Source organism: Coenobita brevimanus, chromosome 79, assembly GCF_032717465.1.
Source record: "Coenobita brevimanus isolate Jiangsu-jjx chromosome 79, ASM3271746v2, whole genome shotgun sequence".
Lineage (NCBI taxonomy): Eukaryota > Metazoa > Arthropoda > Malacostraca > Decapoda > Coenobitidae > Coenobita > Coenobita brevimanus.
The window spans coordinates 883,977-899,801 of record NC_137032.1 but is presented as its reverse complement, the minus strand read 5'-3'; the positions used below and the strand labels follow the sequence as shown (position 1 = coordinate 899,801).

Here is a 15,825-nt window from a genome sequence, read left to right as displayed (position 1 = left end):
TCCTTGGTTACTATTCTCGCTTAATTTTAACCTGACCCCGATTTTTGTCCTTTTGCAGCTTATTTCACATAGTTCAGTGGCAGAAAGAGAAATACTGTGGCTCTACATCCTCTCGACAGCACTTCTTCATGACTAGCATCATTTTCTACCGTATATCTCTGGCTAAAACTCATAATTCAAGATGAAGAGATGGCAATTTTAGACCGAGTTTGAGTGAGAGCAATGATGCCTAACTCCCGTATGGGAAAGAGGTGCGGTGGGAGAGGAGAAGAGGGAGACCAAGGAGGAGACGGAGGGATGGTGGATGGAGAATGAGATACTAACTAGAAGAGGCGGAGGGTAAGAGGAGAAGGGGTAGACCAAGGATGATATGGAGGGAAGGATGGAGCAGAGTGATAGATGCGAGAGGGGGAGGTGAGTAATTGGAGGGTAAACACATGGCAGATGACAGGGCGACGTGGAGGCGATTTGTCTGTGACCTCTCACTGGATTAAGGCGTCTGGCATAAGAGAGAGAGAGAGAGAGAGAGAGAGAGAGAGAGAGAGAGAGAGAGAGAGAGAGAGAGAGAGAGAGCATCCTCCAGTATCAACCCCCTGAAAGTATTTTTTTCTAGACTTCTCTTGCTTCACCAGACGATTTTTTCAACTTGAAAGGTCACTCATCCTGAAGGGGTTTGCGAAGGCTCTATCTAACCCCTCTAGTTCGAGAAGTGTATCCTAAGCTGAATAAAATCGGCAGGAGATGGCACGGCTTTGAAGGTGTACGTCCAAGTGGCTTTGAAGGTGTCCTAATTCCTATTCCTAGGCGATTTATTCTGAACACTTTGCTATCTATCTCTTGCCACACGCCTTAATCAAGTAAGGGGTGGCCACAAACAAATCGCCTCCATGTCGCCCAGTCCCCCACCATTTCACTGTCCTACTCCCAGCTCACATCCCCCTCTCTCATATACCTCTCCACTCCATCCCCCCGTTTCATCCTTGGTCTCCCCCTCCTTCTCCCCCCCACACTTTGCAACGTCACAAATTACAGGTGAACACTACCAAGGTGGTGGAAAGGTACGCTAGGAGTGGGACGCCTTCACGCGGTGCCCCACTGCTCGGTTATACTCATAGATGTGTCCCTACCTCCCTCCCTCTCCCCCGAAAGGAGAATGGAGGAGGGCAGGAGAAGGGTAAATTCAGCCTGCAGTCCACTAGATCCACGTACAAATACGCTTGAGACAACAATGACAACAAGTAATAATAAGACAATGACAACAATAACAAAAATAACAATAACAAAACAAAACAATAAAAACTATAACAATAATAAACAATAAAAACAAGACAAAAACAATAAGAAGCAACAGTGCCAAGACAAACAACAACAATAACAAACAACAACACAACAACAACCAACAACAACAACCTTAGCATCTTCTGTGTTATCAATGCCAACCATCTCAATTTTCAAAAGATGAAAACGAGTACACTAGAGAGTGCTCAAGTGTAAAAGGCCGAATGAATCGCTGGTGAGAATGTGCAACGAGGCTCCTATGTCAGCCAGAACCCGGGCATGAGGCGGTAATTACGTAAGGGCACGGATGGCTGACGGTCTGCCTGCAAGGGGCCCAAGCCACGTCTGGATCGATAGAGAGAGAGAGAGAGAGAGAGAGAGAGTTATAAAGACAAGTAGTACCTCTAAAGGTTTTACGACCTATACAACAGAGGTACAATGAATGAAGGTGCCTGGTACACATGAAGCTACATTAATAGTGTATGAAAGTATGATCAAGATTAATGTTCTCCCCACCCACCTCTCCCACCCGCAAATAACTGCACAGGCAAGGAAATGCACCTAACCCGGGGGAAAATGGCCGATCTAGGGAAAAATTACAAAGGGGGAAACATGCAGTCTACCACTACGTTACGCCTATATAAGAAGAAGAAGATGAAGAAGAATGAAGTAGAACATGGAAATAATAATAATAATAATAATAAATAATAATAACAATAATAATAATAATAAAAATAATAATAATAAAATCAATCTTGAAGGTAAAGAAATTAACTATGTATCAGATGATAGCTAAGTGGGAGTCCATCCATGATTCCTCGTAGATCTGCTGCTTAAACTACTTGAGAGAGAGAGAGAGAGAGAGAGAGAGAGAGAGAGAGAGAGAGAGAGAGAGAGAGAGTGGAGTGGCGTTGATGGACGGGATGGAGGGGATAACAGGATAGGGGAAAGAAGAAAGACAGTAGGAGAGGTGAAAGAGTGGAGGGAAGGAGACAAGGAGGAAGAGAGGAGGGAAAGAGATGAGAAGGAGGAAAGAAGAGTAAGAGAAACGGCGGAGGAGAGGAGGGAATACAAAGGAGAGAGAAAGTAGGGGAGATGGAAGAGAGAACGGTAATGCAAAGGAAGGAAATGAGGAGAGAAGGAAGAGAGGAGGGTACGGGAAGGGGAGAAAGAGAGGAGAAGAGGAAGAGAGGAGGGTGAGAGAAGGGGAGAAAGAGAGAGAGAGAGAGAGAGAGAGAGAGAGAGAGAGAGAGGGGGGGGGAGGTAGGGAAGAGGAAAGGAAATGGAAAAGACTGGAGAAGAGAGGAAGGAAGGTAAGAGAGAGGACGGGAAGAGAGGAAGAACGGGAAAAGAGAAGATGAGGAGAGAGAGAGGACGGAAAGAGGATAGAGCAGGAAAGAGAGGAAGGGAAGAGAGGAAGGAAGGGAAAAAGAGAAGGAATCGAAAAGAGAGGAAGGAGGGGAAATGGAGGAATGTTCAGTGTTTATCACCTTTTCCAGACTAACACCTCTCTGAATATGTCAAGTGAAAAGACTTCCGGTTGGTTATATGCGGAAAGTATACTGATGACGGAAAAATAATAGAATCCTACGGTGTCACAAACGGGAAATCACTAAGGGAAACAGAGGAAACCAGGAGTGCCAGGCAGAGGAAACCAGGCGGAGGAGTGGGAGGGAGGCGACCCAGTGATGAAGAGGAGGTGCTCGCCTAGCAACCACACAGCTCACACTAGTCAGTATTCCCGCCCAATAAGGAGGGTAGGATAATATCGGTGCCACCATATGAAGGCGTCCCTCTCCACAACCATGCCGCTTAGTACGTGGCCGATTATCAGGAACAAGACTCGAACATTCATTAAGGACGGCCTTGGCAGAACAGATTAACGATTAGGGTCAGCAGTATTGAGCGTGATGGATCGTTACAATGTTTGCCGTAGTTCCCTGTCTTCCTTCACCTTCACCCTCATCCTCACCCTCACCCTCAACCTCACCCACCCTCACCCTCACTCTCGCTCTTACCCTCACCCACACTATCACCTCTACCACTCATCCTTACCTACACTCCCACCCTCCCCCACACCCTACTTCACCCATCCACCCACACCCTCACCTTCCATCACCTTTTTCACCCTCATCCTCATTCATCCTCACCCTTTCTGTTGCATGTATCGCTCAGCCTTAACTAAACCCTTACACTCTCACCCTCACCCCCACCCACACCCACATCCACACCCCATACCTCCATCCCTGACTCTCACCTTCACCCACCCTCACCTGCCCTCATCCTCACTCCTACCCTCACCCTCATTCTTATCCTCACCCCTACCGTCATCCTCATTCTCACCCTCACCCTCATTCCACCTTCACATTCATCCCTCGATCCCTCATGTCACGTGATGCCGGATGTAGGTCAGTAAAGGTCAACGGTAGGTCACCCTTTGACATGGAACGTTCCCCATACCGGATCGTATTTTTAGTGGCTCTGATGATTTCGTAACACGTTTTGCTTAACCACTTATTCTGCACATTACTCGTCAATATCCTCTTCTGTGTTACTGACCCAAACTTGGCCGATATTAATGCGATATGAACAACATGGACGAATTGAAGAAAGGCCACACTGGCAAACGGAGGGAACATAGGTAAGCCTGTGTAACACAAACAATGCTGTTTTTGCTGAAGCTTAAGAGGAAAACCACGTCGTCAGCTGGAATGAATGTAAATTACTTTACCAATGTAATGAATGTAAAATGTGTAGGATAACAGAGCCGATATATATACAAAAATATAACTTCAAAATTAGTGAAAGCACATACAAATCTGATCCAATAATGAGAGTACTGGTAGAGTGACACCCTCATCCCATCCTCTGAGCATCAGACCGGACCGGACTGGATGTGAGCAGACCTGTCTCTGACTCTCCTCCTCTCAATCTACCCGCCCCCCACACAAACCTCTGACTCCCTACCCATTCCCCAACCTTCCCCTCCCAAACAACAGACTCTGATGTGCTTTACAAGCTTCCCAGGAAGACCACAGGCCACAATCTCTCTGTATCTCCACTGACAAAAGCAAACAGTTGTTGCCGAAAGTGTTGGAGATAAATCAGCCATCTGCCAATGTGGATTTTCTTCAAGTCTTCGGTGATCATGACAGTGCGGTTTTATCAACAGAATAAGAGAGATTGGTAACGTGTAAGATGCAAAATAAATACCTAAAGAAAAAGTGCTACGAAGCCTTTCTCGCCACCTGAAACACGGCCCACGCCCTCATTATAGCTAAGACAAAAAATAAATAAATAAATAAATAAAAATAAAGACTGGGTGACTTTTGACAGAATTTACATCCTCTTCTAAGATGAAGTAGTAAATATGATTGTATATACGAGTACGTTTGCTTTGGTTGTATTCTAACCCGGATAAAAGCCTTCGTAGCACTCCTTCAGAAGCATTTTATACTGCATATTACACCTTGATATTCTCTTGTATGTTACATATTTCTTTTTAACATGGACACAGTTTGCATCAGTAACATACAAGAAGATGCTGTGTTTTAATGTTAAGAATGAATTGTTAAGAAACAGGTGTTAAGAAACCACTGTCCTCTGCTTCACCGTATGTGCCTTGTATCTGTCCTACCCTCCTCCACCATGCAACTCTCTGCTACCATTATCTTCTGTTTCATCGTCTGTGTCTTGCATCTTTCCTGCCTTCTTCCTAGTTCCTTTACGACTTACCCAGACCTACACCATGCCACTGCTTACTACCACTGTCTTCTGCCTCACCGCCTGCGCCTTGTATCTGACCTACCATCACCGTAACCAACTATGACCTGACATTTTCATATGACCACTGGTATTCCACGTCGTGTGTACCAATAGGAGGGTTGTTGTCCTAATCCTAGACTCATCTGATTGTGAATACTGTGGGCTGAAGGCTGAATTTCCCCATCTCCTGCTGTCTACTATCCTTTCAGAGGTAATAGGCAGGGGGCTAGGGACATATATAATCGGACAGTAGAGCCGTCCGGTTATTTCACTGCCACCACGTGAAGGCGTCCCTCTCCACTAATACCAAGCTTACTATAGTCTCACCAATCTAAAACCAAGGTTTGGGTGGGGTCTGGCGCTGGGTGCAGCCATGCCATACTTCCTAAACGAGCGATGAGTAAATTCTGTTATATATGTAATAGGCATCACAGATAGGTACACACATACTAATACAATATAAACGTAAGTATTCTAGCATATCAAAGGAAGGTAAACTTGTAATGCATATGGCTCTTGTACATCAATAAAGAAACGTGGCATACATATTTTACAGTGTTGCTGAAAAAAAATGTGGTTACTTTTACCGACTTTCACGGTAGTTCTAAGTTGGGTAAGTAATGTAACAATTACGTTTATAATATAATTTGAAGGAATCAATAGAACATACGCTATTTTCTTAATAGAAATAAATAAGTTAAAACACTCACGAGCGGCAACATCCAGGCCCATACTGGGAATTGATCCATTGGAGGGAGATTTAAGCTTCTGTCACGTGCTTCCACTGTTCACTTTGTTATATATTTATAACTTAAATTATATTTATGACTTAAATTAGTTTGTCTTTACACACACACTCATACACAAACACACACACACACACACACACACACACAGAAGTGGGTGAAGTCATGTCAGGCCAGGTGGCGAGATGTGAGCGGACGAACTCTAACGGTGTCAGGTCAGCCACTAGCCAATCAGAGTATAGGAAACAAGGCAGTGCTGTACGCCGGGAAATCCCCGGCTGGACTCCACCCAAACCTTGGTTTTAGATTGGTGAGACTATAGTGGCAAGTACCCAAGCACAGTCAACACTAAAACAACGAACACCGGTAAACACAACCACGTATACAAAATAATCGATAACTCACGCATTTAGCCTTCAATTCGACAAACACCTTTATCGCTCTGCCTATTTCCAGAAATTTTATTTAGCTGGAAATGTGGATAATAAGAAGCGAATGTGTTGTGTGGATGGTTAATGCCCGTAGGTGGAGTCCGCATCTCGGGGCTTCCATGATGTGTGTGTGTGTGTGTGTGTGTGTGTGTGTGTGTGTGTGTGTGTGTGTGTGTGCGTGTGTATGTGTGTGTGTGTGTGTGTGTGTGTGTTCCATTTCACTGGGCATGTTACTGTTTAGTCTCTCTCTCTCTCACTCTCTCTCTCTCCTTGAACTCTAACTCACTCCATTTTTTGGGTGGATAAAAGTGGTCAGGATGATGATGACGACGACGATGATGATGATGATGATGAACATGAAGAGGATTTAACATCAGGGGTTGCGTGAGTTCCATGAGGCTCTGCTACCCATATTACAGACCCCGGTAGTCATGGCAACGGGATCATGACGTCACACTCCCTTCACCTTCACACCCCCCTATCTCCTCGGTCGGTCGCGCGCGCACGCACACACACACACACACACACACACACACACACACCTGGGCTCGCACTCCCGTGTAATTAGGGGACCTTATCTCTCTCTCTCTCTCTCTCTCACACACACACACACACACACACACACACACCTTTCACCTTGAAATCCCGTCCTCACACACACACACACACACACACACACACACACACACACACACACACACACACACACACACACACACGCACACGGAATCCCTTTACTTCCCGGGGCCGGTCAGACTCCTAGATTAAGTATGTTTCCCTCTTGTCCCTATCTAGTGTAACCCTGAAGAGAATCCCTACACTCTCATCACTTTAACTTGGCGTGAAATTTCTGTCTCTCCATCTTGAATGTTCATATGATAGAAAAACACTAGAACATGATATTAGAAAGAAGTGCAATGAAAAGGAGGATGAGCCGTAGAGATGTAGATTGGTATAGATAGATAGATAGATAGATAGACAGATAGATAGATAGATGGACAGATAGACAGACAGGCAGTCAGATGGGTAGATAAATAAAACACTGGCTCTTTTTGGTTTTAGTGATAGCCTCATTATTAACCCTTTCACTAAGAGATGTGTAAATCTGTCTGACAATACCACTGGGTCGCATTCCAAGTGTCTGCAGATTCGTTACACTTCTTCCTTAGCGACTTATTCTGCACATTACACTTATGTAATTTATATCAGTACTCGACACGAAATACATTAATGAAACGAAAAGCATAAATGACACGAAAAGCATACATGACACGAAAAACATACATGACACGAAACGCATAAATGACAAGAAAAACACAAGTGAGAAGGTGTAAGATGCAACATTAATCGCCGATGGAGAGGAGCTACATCTAAAAGGTACCGCAGTGTGAAGAGATGCCTTCAATTCAATATCGCAGTTTATATTTTATACCTGCTCTCTCCAGACGATTTTATTCAGCCTGATAGGGACTCGGAAGGGTTAGTTACAACCTGAAATAAACCCCTGTAATACGAGGCCTTTCCTGAGTGAAACCGACTGGAAATAGTAAGAATAACCCCAAATGGACGTCGCCTGATCGAAAGGGTTAACAGCTACACCTGGCCATACTCGTAATTGCTCACTCCATCACCTGAAATTATAATCAATATCATAGTAGGAGTATAGTGGCAGGTGATGGTGTTAAAGTGACAGGGTGTGGGCAGGTGTGGAAGGGTGGGAGTTGTGGTCCTGTGTTGGTGTGGGCAGGTGCGGAAGGGTGGCAGTGTAGAGAGGTATGGAAGGGTGGAAGTGCAAGAAGGTGTGGAAGAGTGGAAGTGTTGTCAGGTGTGGAAAGGTGGAAGGGTAGGCAAGTGTGAAGGGGCGAGTGTGGGTACGTGTGGAAGGGTAGGAGTGTGGGCAGGTGTGGAAGGGTGGGTGTTATGGACCAGTGTAATTCTAATAATTATGTAATGGACTACAACAGTCGGCTATAACAGTTTTACGATACTATTGAGCCATGAAATATTGATATAAAAATTAGCGTAATTACAGACCAGGCCAATACTGGGTGGTCCATATATAACGCTCCTCCTCTAGTCCACCGGGTGACTTCTCATGTGATGAGGAGACGGTTCAGGCAATGTTATCAAAGATCCTTGATTATTTATTCACTTCCTACTCCCACCGTCACACTCAAGCCCACATCATCAGACTGGGCGGTCCCTGCAACACATACGATAGTACCATGTGATTTTCAGGTTGAAGGATGCTCCTTAACACTTCTTCCTAAGCGATTCATTTTGCTTATTACTCCTTACTGTCTTCTTGTGTGTCACTGATAAATACCATACAAAGTGATCTGAACTGGCCGTATTCAAAAATAAATCGTAAAGAAAGAGGTGCTAGGGAGCTTTTTAACCTACGAGAATACGGAGCTTAGGCCAGATTCGTAGCAGTGGTGGGGTTAACAAGGGCAATTCTCCTGTTTGAAAAGTCTATCCAGCGCCAAATGGAATTGCATGGTGGAAAAAGCAACAAGAATGATGAACACAAGAGGCTGTACAATAAGAATGGACGCTTACCCACCTCGTCTCTCACCCCCTCACCTCACACTCACCCTCACCCCTCCCATCAAGCTGACTCCCTCACCCCCTACTCCGCTCCCCCTGTACCCCTTCACCATTGCTGCCAAGATATCGGCGTGTTGTTTAGTGTAGATATGACTCACGCTAAGCCGTTCATCTGCCCCCCACCCCCACGCTTTGCCATAACCACTACAGTACTCCATGCTATTGTCGTACGCACTACTTTTGTCAAATACACGGTGGTACGTAAGCGACACTTCACTAGTCTCGCCTGATGGTATATTGTGTGCTCCGGGAACGGCTTAGTCTGATGGTATGGGCGTGGGTGTGGCTGTGGGAGTAGGAAATGTGTGGCAGTAGGAAATGAGTGGGAGTAGGAAATGAGTGGGAGTAGGAAAAAACTGAGTGTAGGAAATGTGTGACAGTAGGAAATGAGTGGGAGAAAGAAATGAATGGGAGTACGAAATGGTGTGGGCATGAGTGTGACAGCGGGACTAGGAAATGAGTCAATGATGCCAGGTGCACACATCACACTGACGGAGCCGTCCCCTCAACACACGAGAAATCTCCCGGCGGAAAGTAAGAGGAGCGTTATACAAGGGCAACCCTGATCCCGCCCTCTTTCATTAGATGCCGTGTTTTCCTTGGCGCCTGGTGGTCTAGTGAATTACGACGCTCCAGAAGGATGTGGCCAACACCATTTTAAATTCAAGGGTTGGCTGGGGTTTATTAAGCACGTACTGCCACTCAGGGCTGCGTAACTGGTCACTCGATCCTAAATGTTTGGGTCTGGGACTGAGTAGCCTAACCCCAGACCCCTACGATTCTGATGTAGCAAATTGGTTGGGTGATGGATGGGCGGAATTTCACTGGCATAGCGGACTTCAGAGCACCTCTTTCTTTGCGATTAATTTTCACTATTACTCCTTTATAATCTCTTCTATGTTGCTGTCAGCTCAATGTTCACGTCTTCTTAATTCCATCCCACCTACGAAGATGTAGTTCTTCACTGGCAAATCATTCAAACTTTCAAAAACCTGGCAAGTAAAACCATCCTCCTTCTTATTTTTATTTCGTGTAACTTCCTCAATTCTATGCCTGAAAAATTTTTCCTCGTTTTTTTTTTTTTACCTTGCCTACAAAATAACTAACTAAATAACAGACAAAGGAAAATTCCGCACTCTCCTCCCCTTGTCCTTCCCACAAATCATATCTTAATTACATCACACACCACACCACATCATTCCACACAATAGCACACCACACACCACACCACACCACATCATTCCACACCAAACCACACCACATATCACACCAAACCACATCATTTCACACCATACCACCACACCACACCACACACTTTCATACCAGCCACTAACTTACCTTCCTTCTTCTTTACTATCCCTCTTCTATTTTCGTGGTTCAGTCATAAACTCGACATTACGAGCAGCTGAACTTTCACCCACTCACTTTCTTTCACTCATTTTCTCTCTTACATTCTCAGGCGATGTTACTTTCAATCGTAAACACTTTCTTACTGACGTACTCACATTTTCTCACTAAGACTCTCTCTCTCTCCCTCTGCTGCTACTACTACTACTGCTACTACTATTCTCATTATATTATTATTATTAGTAGTAGTAGTAGTAATAGTAGTAGTAGTAGTAGTAGTAGTAGTAGTATCATCATCATCACCATCAATCAACATCATTATTATTATTATTATTATTATTATTATTATTATTATTATTACTGGCTAACATCCAATCCTTCCACCAAGCTCAGAGACGCCTACATGAAAAAAATCATTAAAAAATAAACTCTGTCACGATATTCATTCGGAGGTTACTAACAGCATTCCTAACACCTAATATGAGACGATTTCACTCAGCTCAACAACATCAGCCGAAGAGAAAGGCTTAAGCTTAGTACTCACAGAATTAATCCCTTACTCAAAGAATTATACCCCTACTCACAGAATTATGTCCGTACTAACAGACTTAAGCCTCTTCTCACAGAATTAGGCCTCTCCTCTCAGAATTAGGCCTCTCCTCACAGAATTAGGCCCCTACTCACAAAATTAAGCCCCTACTCACAAAATTAAGCCCCTACTCACAAAATTAAGCCCCTACTCACAGAACAAAGCCTCTACTCACAAAATTAAGCTCCTACTCACAGAACAAAGCCTCTACTCACAAAATTAAGCTCCTACTCACAGAACAATGCCCAGACTCACAGAATTATGTACGTACCCACAAAATTAGCCTCTACTCTTGAAGATCTAGTGGCTATGCTACTCACAATACTAACTATATTCATTTTGCTTTAACTTGGCCTAAAACTGTCATCTCTCCGTCTTGAATGCTGACTTGTAGTGAAGGATTAGTCCTAGAAAATGATGGAAGTCTCGTATTCTTGTCCGTTAAGAAAGCTCCCTAACGCCTCTTCCTTAGTGATTTATTTTCGGATACGGCTGGTTAATAGCCCTTTGTACGTTATTTATGCAGAGTGTGGCGATCTTGGAACGATTTAAGTAACAAAAGAGGAAGTAAGGTCCAATAAGCAAAATATTAAGAAAGGGTGTTAGGGAGCTTCCTCACCCGACGGAGGACGGGTCCAATTTTACCAGAAGTGCAATGGAAAGGATGTAGAGGCGTGGCATTCTCCCTTTCTGTTACTGGATAGGAGAAATTAGCAGAAAATGTGAAAATCTGAGAAAATCTAAGCAAGAGACGTGAAAAAGGTATACAGTAATTTGAAAAAGGTATACTGTAATTAACTGCATATTTTCCAATATCAAATTACAGGTATATTCTCCGGGTCAGGAGAAGTCACTGCATAGCGATTTTTACATCAAAGAGAAACGCAATGCAGTCGATGCGTTAAGCCCAATGCGAGTGAGTTTACCTGAAACTCCTGATATTATGCCCAATACGAGTCAGTTTAAGTCAGATACGCCTGAAATTATATCCGACATTCGTGAACTTTATTATTATTATTATTATTATTACTGGTACTTTTCTGTATATTCTGTAAATTTTCCATGATGGATTAAAGCTACAGCCAACAAACTTCGTGGACACAGACTGTTGACCTAAGGTGACATGCACAAGATCAGTGGCCTTGACCTCAAGGTCCCTTCATAGCTCGCCTGCTAGTAGGCAATGGCTGTGGAATGTTTTTACCTGCAGCGCTAGCCAGCTGGTTAATGAGTCGCCAGCTTTCTTCTTCTTTTTCTGCTTCTTCTGCTTCTGGCGGATTTGTTAAAAGGAGGCCTTTGGAGACATAAAAGTGGTACCACATACGGTCATTTGGTATGGAGAACCAAAATCCTCCTTCATCTGACTTCTGTGGTGGCGCCATCTAGCAGCAACTTTAGTCAAAGTTCTTCATTTAAGCCCACTGAGACATAAAAGTGGTCCCATATAAGGTTACTTGACATGGCTACTTACTTCTTACAGCAAACTGTTTGAAACAAGAGCCTCGTCGCAGGTCCCAGAGCAATTCTTCTCTTGTTCTTAACCAAAATTATCCTTCGACAATTTTTATTATTATTATTATTATTATTATGATTATTATAACTGGCTAACATCAGATCCATCTGATTCAGTGCAGTGAAACCTACCGCAACAGTCCAAGGGTTACAACCAATGGTTCCAAAATTACCCCTTGTCTGTCTGTCTGTCTATCTATCTATCTATCTTTACACCTTGTACTCGTGAAATTAAACACCGGCTTCGCAATGTGAAAATTAAGGTCTGTAGTCATGAGTAAATTGTATTTTGTACTCACGCTGTTTTGTGCTCACGCTGTTTTGTACTCACGCTCTGTATTGTACTCACGCTCTGTTTTGTACTCACGCTGTTTTGTACTCACGCTCTGTATTGTACTCACGCTCTGTTTTGTACTCACGCTGTTTTGTACTCACTCTCTTATTCTATACTCACGCTCTTGTCTTTGTAACCAAGCACTTGTTTTGTACTTACGCTCTTGTGTTTTGTATTCACGCTCTGGTGTTTTCTACTTACGCTCTTGTGTTCTGTACTCACACTTTTGTCTTTTGTACTCACGCCCTTGTGTTTTGTATTCTCCTTCGTGTTTTGTACTTACGCTCTTGTTTTGTACTCACGTTAATGTTTTGTACTCACGTTCATGTTTTGTACTCAAGCTCTTGTGTTTTGTACTCACGTTCATGTTTTGTACTCAAGCTCTTGTGTTTTTGTACTCATGCTCTTGTGTTTTGTACTCAAGCTCTTCTGTTTTGTACTCGCGCTATTGTTTTGTACTCATGCTCTTGTGTTTTGTACTCACGCTCTTGTATTTTGTACTCATGCTCTTGTGTTTGTACTCACACTCTTCTCTTTTGTACTCACACTCTTCTGTTTTGTACTCACGCCCTTGTGTTTTGTACTAATGCCCTTGTGCTTTGTACTCTCTCTTATATTTTGTACTCACGTTCTTGGTGTTGGAGAAGCGCGTGTTAAGTGTGGGAATCATCCAGACTCGACCTCTCTTGCCAGTGACTCTTGTCTTACTGAGCTGCCGGCACCACCACCACCTCCACCACCACCACAGCACCACCACCACCCACCTCCACCACCACCACCACCACCACCGCGCACTGTCTCTACCCCCCCCCCACCCTTTTTACCCCACTCTCCTCCCCTCCTGCATCTCCCCTCATCACCCCCACTCCCTCCCCCCTCCCTGCCTCTCCGTGCCCAACTCTCTTCCCCTCCTGCATCCCCCTGCACCACCTCCTCTCCCCCCTTCTGCACCTCCCCTCACCGCCCTCTCTCTTTCCCTGTCCCCACACCACCTCCCCTCTCCCTCTCTGTCTTTCCCCTGCCACTCCCTCTTCCCTTTCTTGACTTACCCCTTTCCCCCCACTTATCCCCCTTCCATATCTACGTCTGCAACCCCCCACCGCCCCCCTCCCCCTTATCTTCCCCTCTCTCCCACATCCCTATTTCGCCCCTGCCTCACTCGCTTTTCTCATTTTACCCCTTTCCTCGTTCTCCCCGTTTGCTCTCCCCCCCTCTCTCTCTCTCTCTCTCTCCCCTTTCTTTATGTATCTTTTTATTGCTCTCTCCCCAACTCTGTCTCTCTCATTCTCTCATTTCCTCCACCTCACCCCCTCTTTATTTACTCCTGTCCCCATCATGCTCCCTCCAACACCTTTCTCTCTCTCTCTCTCTCTACTTCTGCAATTCCTTACTCCCCCTCCTCCCTCCTACCCCTTCGTCTCTTCCCTCCTCCTTAACCTCCCCCTGTCTCTCCTCTCAGCCCCCGACCAATTCCTCTCCCTCTCCCTCACCCCCACCCCCTACTCCTTTACATATACCCCTCCCCCCTACATCCTTTTCAGTATTTACTTCTGCAACCTCTCCCCTCCCCTCCCCCCGCCTCCCCTTCCCATCTTTCTGCTTTCCGCCATTCTTGCTTCCATCTCCACTCCCCTCCTCCTCTTCCTGATGTCTTCTTTCCTTTCCTCTTCCTCCCCTCCCCACTCCTCCCCTCCCCTCCTCTCCCCTCCCTCTCGTGGCGTCACCTTATCGATTCCCGTCTTTTTTTTTTTTTTTAACTTGCGTAGCCAATGTTGATGTTGTGCCTCCCCTCCCCCTCCCCGCGTCCTTCTCACTGCACCCCTCCCCTCCTCCACCACTCCCCCCTCCCCCTCTCTCCTCCCTCCACTCCACTTTGTCTGTTCCCTCCACTATCTTTCTCCTCCACTTCTCCCTCCTCCCTCCCCAGTTCTTCTCTCCACCCCTTGCTGTCATCTTTCCTCTCCTCCTCCCCTTTCACCTTCACATTTTCCTACTCTGTATTCTTCTTTCACTCTTTGTGTTTCCTCCATTCTTCCCTTCTCCCTCCTCCCTCCCCATTCTTCTCTCCACCCCATCCTCTCCCTCAACCCTCTCCGTCTCCCCCCTCCACCCTCCTCTTTCCTCCCTCCATCTTCTGATACTCCTTCCATACTTTACTTTGTTCCCTCCATTCTACCGTCCCCTTTCACCCTCCCTCCTCCCTCTCCCTCCTCGCTACCCCTCTGTTTCCCTCCACCTTCTCCAGCCTCTCCGTCCTCACACCCTCTCCCTCTATCCTTCGCTTTTCCTCCCCCCTCTCTATCTAACTTCTCCCTTCCCTTTCCTTCTGTCATTCTCTCTCTCTCATCCCTACCTCTTTCTCTCCCTCCTCCCCTGCTCCCTACTCCTCCCTCCCTCATCCTTCCCTTTGCCCTCCTCTCTCTCTCTCTCTCTTCTCTCTCTCTCCCTCATCTCCATATCCTCCTCCCTCCCTTTCTCCTCCCGTCATATTCCTCTCCCTCCTCTTCTCTCTCCTGCAACCCATTCATCAGGGGAGCGGCAGTGCATTGGTTCGCACGTCTAGTTCGCAACTGGAAGAACCCAAGTTGATTTTCGGACCAGTCAGACTGATGGACAAAGTTTGCTTCACTCTCATCCCTTTTCACCCAGTAGTACAATTAGGGACTTGGATAAAACACAGACGGTTGCATGTATTCTGAAAACTGGAACTTGCCGAACATTTGGCTGCCCAACTGAACCTCGTCCATTTCATTGGCATTAATCCTAAACCTCCTCCTCCTCTGTCTTCTTCTTTTACTCTAACTTCGCCTTAAACTGCTTCACCCCCCCCCCCCTTGAATGCTCAGTGTCATTCATTGTCAATATTCCTTTTGGATGAGTAAAATCTGGCAAGTCGCTACCGTAGAGTTTCATGAGCGTCACTCCAGTTGATTTATGATGCACATACTGTACAGGGACGTGTCTGGGGTGTGTCTGAGATGCACGTGGTGTGCATGTGAGGTGTGTCTGGGATGTGTCTGAGGTGCGTGTGGTGTTTGTATGAGGTGCGTCTGGGATGTGCCTGAGGGGTGTGTGGTATGCAGCATGAGGTTATTCTGGGATGGTGGATACGGCTGGGTGAGTGCGGCTATCAAAGGTGTCACTTATATTTTTTTTTGCTGTTACCAAACCATTCTACTCAACTTAGGACAGACTTTTGATGATGAAGGGGTT

The 15,825-nt window shown here is 45.4% G+C and overlaps 1 protein-coding gene across 4 annotated transcripts in view; it reads right to left on the bottom strand.

The window, feature by feature from the left end:
- LOC145408952 (excitatory amino acid transporter-like) overlaps positions 1 to 15,825 on the bottom strand; it is a 362,199-nt gene that overhangs the window by 289,951 nt on the left and 56,423 nt on the right. For 3 of the 4 annotated variants that reach the window (XR_013899020.1, XR_013899022.1, XM_080279533.1), the window contains exon 1: positions 13,241 to 13,309. The exons of the other annotated variant lie outside the window; for it this stretch is intronic. The gene's annotated coding sequence lies outside the window, so the exon portion shown is untranslated. Of the gene's footprint in view, positions 1 to 13,240; positions 13,310 to 15,825 lie in introns of those variants that run through there. 4 annotated transcript variants of the gene reach the window in all.